The sequence below is a fragment of the Arachis ipaensis genome, chromosome B05 (genome assembly GCF_000816755.2).
Source record: "Arachis ipaensis cultivar K30076 chromosome B05, Araip1.1, whole genome shotgun sequence".
In the NCBI taxonomy this organism is placed as follows: domain Eukaryota; kingdom Viridiplantae; phylum Streptophyta; class Magnoliopsida; order Fabales; family Fabaceae; genus Arachis; species Arachis ipaensis.
The window spans coordinates 147,172,174-147,179,290 of NC_029789.2; the positions used below are offsets into that span (position 1 = coordinate 147,172,174).

The following is a 7,117-nucleotide window of genomic DNA, read 5'->3' on the forward strand; positions in this document are numbered from 1 at the left end:
CTTTTTATCACGCTCGATTCTTATACCAAGAATCTCTTTTGCTGGCCCAAAGTCCTTCATTGCAAATGACATTGCAAGTTTCTTCTTCAACATATCAATCCTAGAAGCATTCTGGCCAACAATAAGCATGTCATCAACATATATCAAAAGGATAATAAAATTATCACTAGCAAACTGTTTAACAAATACACAATGATTAGAAGTAGTCTTCTTGTAGCCTTGTTCTACCATAACAGACTCGAACTTCTTGTACCATTGTCTTGGAACTTGTTTCAAGCCATACAAGCTCTTCTTGAGTTTGCAAACATGATTCTCTTTGCCTTTTACCATGAAACCTTCAGGTTGTTCCATGTAAATTTCATCCTTAAGATCACCATGAAGGAAAGCAGTTTTCACATCCATCTGCTCTATCTCTAAATTAAGACTTGCAACCAAACTCAAAACAATCCTAATAGAAGATCTTCTCACAACCGGTGAAAAGATTTCATTATAGTTAACTCCCTTTTTCTGCCTGTAGCCCTTGACCGCCAATCTAGCATTGTATCTTGGACACTGAGAATTTTCTTCATGCTTCAACCTATAAACCCACCTATTCTGCAAAGCTTTCTTCCCTTTTGGAAACTTTACAAGCTCAAATGTTTGATTATCATACAAGGATTTCATTTCATCTTGCATTGCATCAAACCATTTCTTATTGTCGTCACCTTCCATAGCTTTCGCATAACATTCAAGTTCTCCCCCATCAGTCAAGGTCACATATCCATCAGTAAATGTTACATACTCATTAGAAGGATACCTCGTTGAAGGTCGTCGCTCTCTAGTAGACCTCCTAGGATGGAAATCTGGTGGATCTTTAGGTAGCTCAGGTTGATTATCAGCATCATCATCAACTGGAGCATCAATCGAATCTCCCATCTCCTGGTCATCAGGAACCAAAGGCTCATTTTGCTGCATAGCTCCTGATCTTGATTCTCTGTTTGTTTTGACGAAGGAGGCGGCTGAACTGGATCTACATCAGTCAAGTCACTGCTCTCTTGTGATTGACTCTTCTCTACTTATCAATGTCTCCAATGGTCTGGTCTTCAACAAACTCTACATCACTGCTCCTTACAAGCTTCTTTTCAAATGGATCATAAAGCCTGTAACCAAACTCATCTTGACCATATCCAATAAAAATGCACTACCTTGTCTTCATATCCAACTTGGACTTCTCATCCTTTGGAACATGAACAAATGCTTTGTATCCAAAGACTCTCAAGTGACCATACGAGACATCTTTGTCCGACCAAACATGATCTGGAACATCATTATCTAAAGCAATTGTAGGACTCAGATTAATCACATGAGCCCCTGTAAGTAGCGCTTCACCCCAAAAGACTTTAGGTAGCTTAGCTTCAGTAAGCATATACCTAACTCTTTCAATCAGTGTTCTATTCATCTTTTCTGCCAAACCATTCAACTGAGATGTCTTAGGAGGTGTCTTTTCATGCCTAATGCATTGCTGCTTGCAATACACATCAAATGATCCACAATACTCATCACCATTATCAATGCGAATACATTTAAGCTTTTTACCTGTTTGCCTCTCAACCAAAGCTTGGAATTGTTTGAACTTTTCCAAAGCTTGGTTCTTTGTTTTCAAAGCATAAATCTAAAGCTTTTTTGAATGATCATCAATAAAAGTAATAAAGTAAATAGCTCCAGTAAAAGAACGTACCTTCAAAGGACCACAAATATCGGAGTACACCAATTCCAAGAAGTCTGATTTTCTTGAAGGTTGATGCTTCTTGAAGGATAATCTTCTGTGTTTGCCAGCCATGCAATGAGAACATTTCTCCAACTCTGCATTCTTCAAACCTGAAAGAGCATCCTTTCGAGCCAAATAGCTAAGTCCTTTTTCACTAATATTACCAAGTCGTCTGTGCCACAAGCTACAAACTTCTTTACTTTCAATTGCATTCACACTACCTTTTGAAATCATGGCATGCATCACATACAAATTTGAAGTACTTTTTTCTCGAGCCACCACTAAGTTGCCTTTAATAAGCTTCCATTGTCCAAAGCCGAAAGTGCTTACAAAGCCTTCATTATCCACTCGAGATCGGCAGGGATGCTGGGAAACTCAGGCTTGCCCAATGTTACTAACCAAGGACTGAAAACAATCAATACAAATCTCTCTGTTAAGACGACAAACTTACTAGGTTCTTTTAGGGCTTCGCAAGCCACTAACTTTTCGTCTTTGAATTTTAGACCATTCTCAGCCTCCAGAAGGATGGATATCCCAACAGCTTCTTCCCATGAATAAGGTTTTAATGGACGTTCATGGCTCAGTGGCCTTGGAAGCCGGATCCTAAAGCATTGGGATCTCAATTGATTGGGCTTACTGTGGTTTCGAATACTGAGTGTAGTTTTTCTGGTAACTTCGAGTATACTAGCAGCAGGTTTTGCTACTAGTCCTGTAATTCCTAAAGCAACTCCTGTAGTAAATAAATATGAAACAGAAAAGTAATATCACATCTCACGAAAAAATTATCACAGGGCATTCTTCAAGTTGCTCTAAAATTCAATTCGATTTACCTGAGAGGACACCGGGGAGACCATGCTTCTCAGCTCTTCTTACAGGTGACTGGAGAAGACCAGTCAATCCCTAGAAACAATAAAGTTAAGGACAACTTGCATTTACACAATAAAATTTATGCTAACACAAACAGATCAAGAAGAACCAATAGTGGCACAAAAGAAAAATCCAATTAAATTGCATAGGTAAATTTTAATGTAGATGCTAATCATGTTAATTGCCATGCTAACCTATATCCTACACATTCAAAGATCAATGACACCCATCAAGTCAAGTGGGAGCAGAAGTAATCAAGCAGGGCTCGTTAGAAGTAGGAAGGCGAGCTGCAAAAAATCGTGTCCTATCCCCTGAAGGGAAAACTATAGCTTTTGTTAACATATATCCATCCGCTGAAGGTTTCTCTTTGGACAACATGCAACACAATATTCTTATTGGATGCTATAACATGAAAATGATGAAATCATTAACCAACCTCTAAGACTTCATTAATTTTGCCTTTGTTATCTGACGTTATAGTTGCTTGGTGTTTTTCCATATGTGAAACTGCTTGGTCGTCATATATGTAAATGCAACAATACCCTGGAAGTAAAAGATTCGCTATGGTTAAGAAACAAAGTAATGTAAATCGAATTATCATTGTGGCAAAACAAGAAATACATTGCGTGCAGCTTTACTGAATTGGGAACCGCATCACTGATGGCATATACTGTGTTGCTTAAAAGACTAGAGTTGCCTTGGGCCATGCCCATTACAAATCCGGTGGGACTCTAAAGGTTATACCAATAGTGCTAAATCCATTAGTTAATTGAGTATCTAACTGAAAACAAGTGAATAAGAATAATTTAAACTTTTACATGCATAATGTACTTTGCAGGCACTGATAAGAAATCTCTAATGCCAAGACCCATGCTTCTCACAACCCAAGGGATTACCAATGCACTTTAGAATTGGTGTACTGTCACACTCAGAATCCCTTAACATTCCTCAGGCGCCACTGCACCCTTGGCTGCTAATTACACTGTGTGCACCACATTTGTAAAATGTACACTCCTTCACGCATTTGTTCACTTTTATTCTACCTCTCACACTAGTCACCTCCAGGCACATAATAACTCAAAAAAATTTGGAAACTTAGGAGACAATTCCTACGAAAAGATTACATATGTAAAATATAATTTTTTTTTTCAAAATTTAGGAGCAGGCTTTTTGGTGTAGAATTTTCTTGATTTTGTCATGAGTCTGAACTTTATATTTCCATATGTGAAAGTAAGTGTATATTTTCACAGACTAAATGTTCACTAATGAGTATAGAAATCCTTAAAATTGAAACCTTAATGATGAGGAGAATATTTTACAAGGAGACAAGAGGACTCGAACTCTGTCTAAATAAAAGGGAGAACAGAAAAATAATAAAGGCCAGCTAAAAAGTAGTGAACTCTTAACGCTCTGAAACTCCTAAATGCTTGATGGAGTGCATAGATTTCATGAGCAGGATTCAGAAGCAAAGAAGAATTCGATTCACGTGATATATCAAAAGGAGTGTATTTTCTGACAAACTTTGATTGGTATACACCTCCATCAACTAATATTGTCCGCTGCCCCTTTTGATCCCAACTAACTTTTCTTAGTTATTTTAGGGTTTTTTAATTTTATTTTTATACAGAAATATCTTCGTGTGATATTATATATTTTATTATTTTGGTAAAATTTTTACTTTTTTACCAAATTATTTTTAATTTATTTTAGTCAATTTTTTTCCTTCCATGGATTTCAGTAAAAAATTTTGTTTTATAGAAATTTTTATAATATTTTGAAGGATCAAATAGATTTTTTTTTACCAATGATAAAAAACTCGAACTCGCAACCTCTTAATTGAGTATGAAGAGACTAAGCCATTTGAACTATAACTCATTGGCGATCAAATAGATTTTCATATCAATGATTAATGTGAAATAAATTTATTATTTGCATAGATATAATGATGGAGTACATGTGAAGAGATTGGAACTAACCCTGTTTGAGTTGCTATCCGAAGCATTAGGCCTTAAGCTTAGTTACTTTGTTGTGTTTGGTTGTTGTTTCAACATAAATGAGACATAGATATAGATACATAAAGGTACATAGATACAAGAAGACATTAATTTTATATTCTGTTTGGTAAGTTAGATATGATAAAAAATTATAAAAAAATTAGTGTCTCAAGTTAAAAATTAGTGTCTCAACATTTTAGAGAAATACAAAATAGATGTTTTTAATGAGTGTTTGTGTATTATCGTGTCTTTCATCATTTTTGTCTCAATAAACAAACACTATACATATGTTCCTATGTAATCTCATGTCTATGTTTTGATGGACATGTATACCAAAAACAAACGCTGTCTAAGGGCATAGATTGTGCAAAAGGACTTTTCATGCTTGCCCATTATTTTCTATCTTGCCCTTACCCAGAACTCACTTTAGGGTCAAGTGGCCATTAGGATACTAGCTTCCTTACCGTTCTTCTTCAAAACTAAGGGTGTGTTTGAATTTTTTGAACGTTTTATTTTTATGTTTGGCAATATTTTTATCCTCTAAACGCTACCAATTCTAGCTTTTTCGTTCACCTTTTCACCTTGGATTGAAATTATGTTCTATATACTTGTTCATACCCTGGCCCAATAATAAAGGTCCAGGATCCAAGCAAATAGGTCCAACCCAAAGGGTTGGCCCTCACCCAAAGGGTTGGCCCTCACCCAGTACCAGCCTTCATCCCAAGAAGTCGGTACTGAACACGACCTGCTCCAAAGAAGTCGGATACGAGGGTTAGCTGGCAGATAACACTCATTCGAATGAGTAACTGCCCCTAGAAATTCTCTAACCACTTCATAGAGCCATATCTTAACCTCCCTAAGATATGGGAACGGTTATCCACCTAAAAAGGTGGCACTACTTCAGCGGTGGTTATTGGTTCACCACTATAAATACACTGACACCATTCAGGTATCTCTAAGTCCAATACTCTCTAACCTGCTCACACTCTTGCTAACTTAGGCATCGGAGTGTCTTTGCAGGTACCACCCCCCATTCTTTCACACGTACAAGTCGGACGGAGGAACACCAAGTAACAGATCCGCTCGAAAGCCACCTCCTTCATACGTTTGGGCCAACCAACACCATCCAGCCCATTAATCTCCGGTTACCCACCGTAACATTGGCGCCGTTGCCGGGGAACTCGAGAGATCAACCAGTGATGGCGGATAGATCCCCTGAAGAGGGTCATATGGAGACAGATTCTGAACAAGAGAATCTGAACACTGGAAACAATGAGGCAGACCAGACCCTTCACCAGGAAGCCAACGATCAACACAGGGAAGGCACCTCCGGAATCAAAAACCCGAAGGTAAATTCCTCGGAGGGGCGCGAATCAGAAAAAGAAGGACCATCCCACGCAATTGAGCTCATGGGATTAGTCCACAGACGCCTCGAGCAGCTAGAACAGGAACGGGAACGACAAAAGGAAACCGAAAAGAACCTAAAAGAGGAGATGGAGCGACGAAAAGAGTTTGAAAGAAAACTCTTAAAGTTAGAATCCTCCCTCAAAGGTCAGAACTCCCACGACGGTAGAGAAGATTCGCCCTTAGGGGAGAACGATCCTTTTAGCGAGGACATAATGAGGGCAAAAGTTCCGAGAAACTTTAGAAGCCTACACCTTGTACGGATTAGGCGACACGCCAATAAAGCCACTAGGATTTTTGCCCCTCCACACCACCTTTGGAAAGGGGGAGAAATCAAAGACTCTGAGTATAGACTTCATAGTCATCGACGTGGGGTCGGCCTATAATGCTTTAATCGGCAGAGCTACCCTTAATCGACTCGGAGCGGTGGTATCGACACCCCACCTCTGCATGAAATTCCCGACCTCAGCGGGGATAGCAACGGTGAGGGGAGATCAGAAACTGGCAAGGAAATGCTACAATGAAAGCCTAAACCTGAGGGGAAAAGGCAAAGAAGTTCACACAATAGAGCTCGGGGGAGCAAGGATTAAAGAAGAGCTGCGACCACGACCCGGAGGAAAAACCGAGGAGATTCAGGTCGGAGAAGAGGAAGGAAAAAGCACTCACATAGGAACCAACCTGGGGGAAACCCTAAGACAAGAATTGATTAAGCTCCTAAGAGATAATTCCGATCTCTTCGCTTGGAAGGCCTCCGACATGCCTGGGATAGATCCAAAACTCATGTCCCACAAGCTCTCGGTCTACTCGGGATCTCGACCTGTACAACAACGAAGACGCAAGCTCGGCCCAGAGCGAGCTCTAATAATAGAGGAGCAAGTACAAGCGCTCCTAGAAGCCGGTTTCATCAGAGAAGTTGAATATCCAACATGGCTAGCCAATGTGGTGCTAGTCAAAAAACAAAATGGTAAATGGAGAATGTGCGTCGACTATACCGACTTAAATAAGGAATGTCCCAAGGACCCTTATCCACTACCAAGCATTGACACCCTAGTAGACTCTAGCTTGGGGTATCAATACTTGTCATTCATGGACGCCTACTCAGGGT

General features: G+C 39.4%; 1 long non-coding RNA gene across 1 annotated transcript; it reads right to left on the reverse strand.

Moving 5' to 3' along the window:
• On the reverse strand, positions 2,388–3,091 carry LOC110262684. Its single transcript, XR_002347615.1, has 3 exons — positions 3,051–3,091; positions 2,578–2,647; positions 2,388–2,477 (listed from the first exon to the last, which is right to left on the reverse strand). It is a non-coding gene; the product is annotated as an uncharacterized LOC110262684 (long non-coding RNA).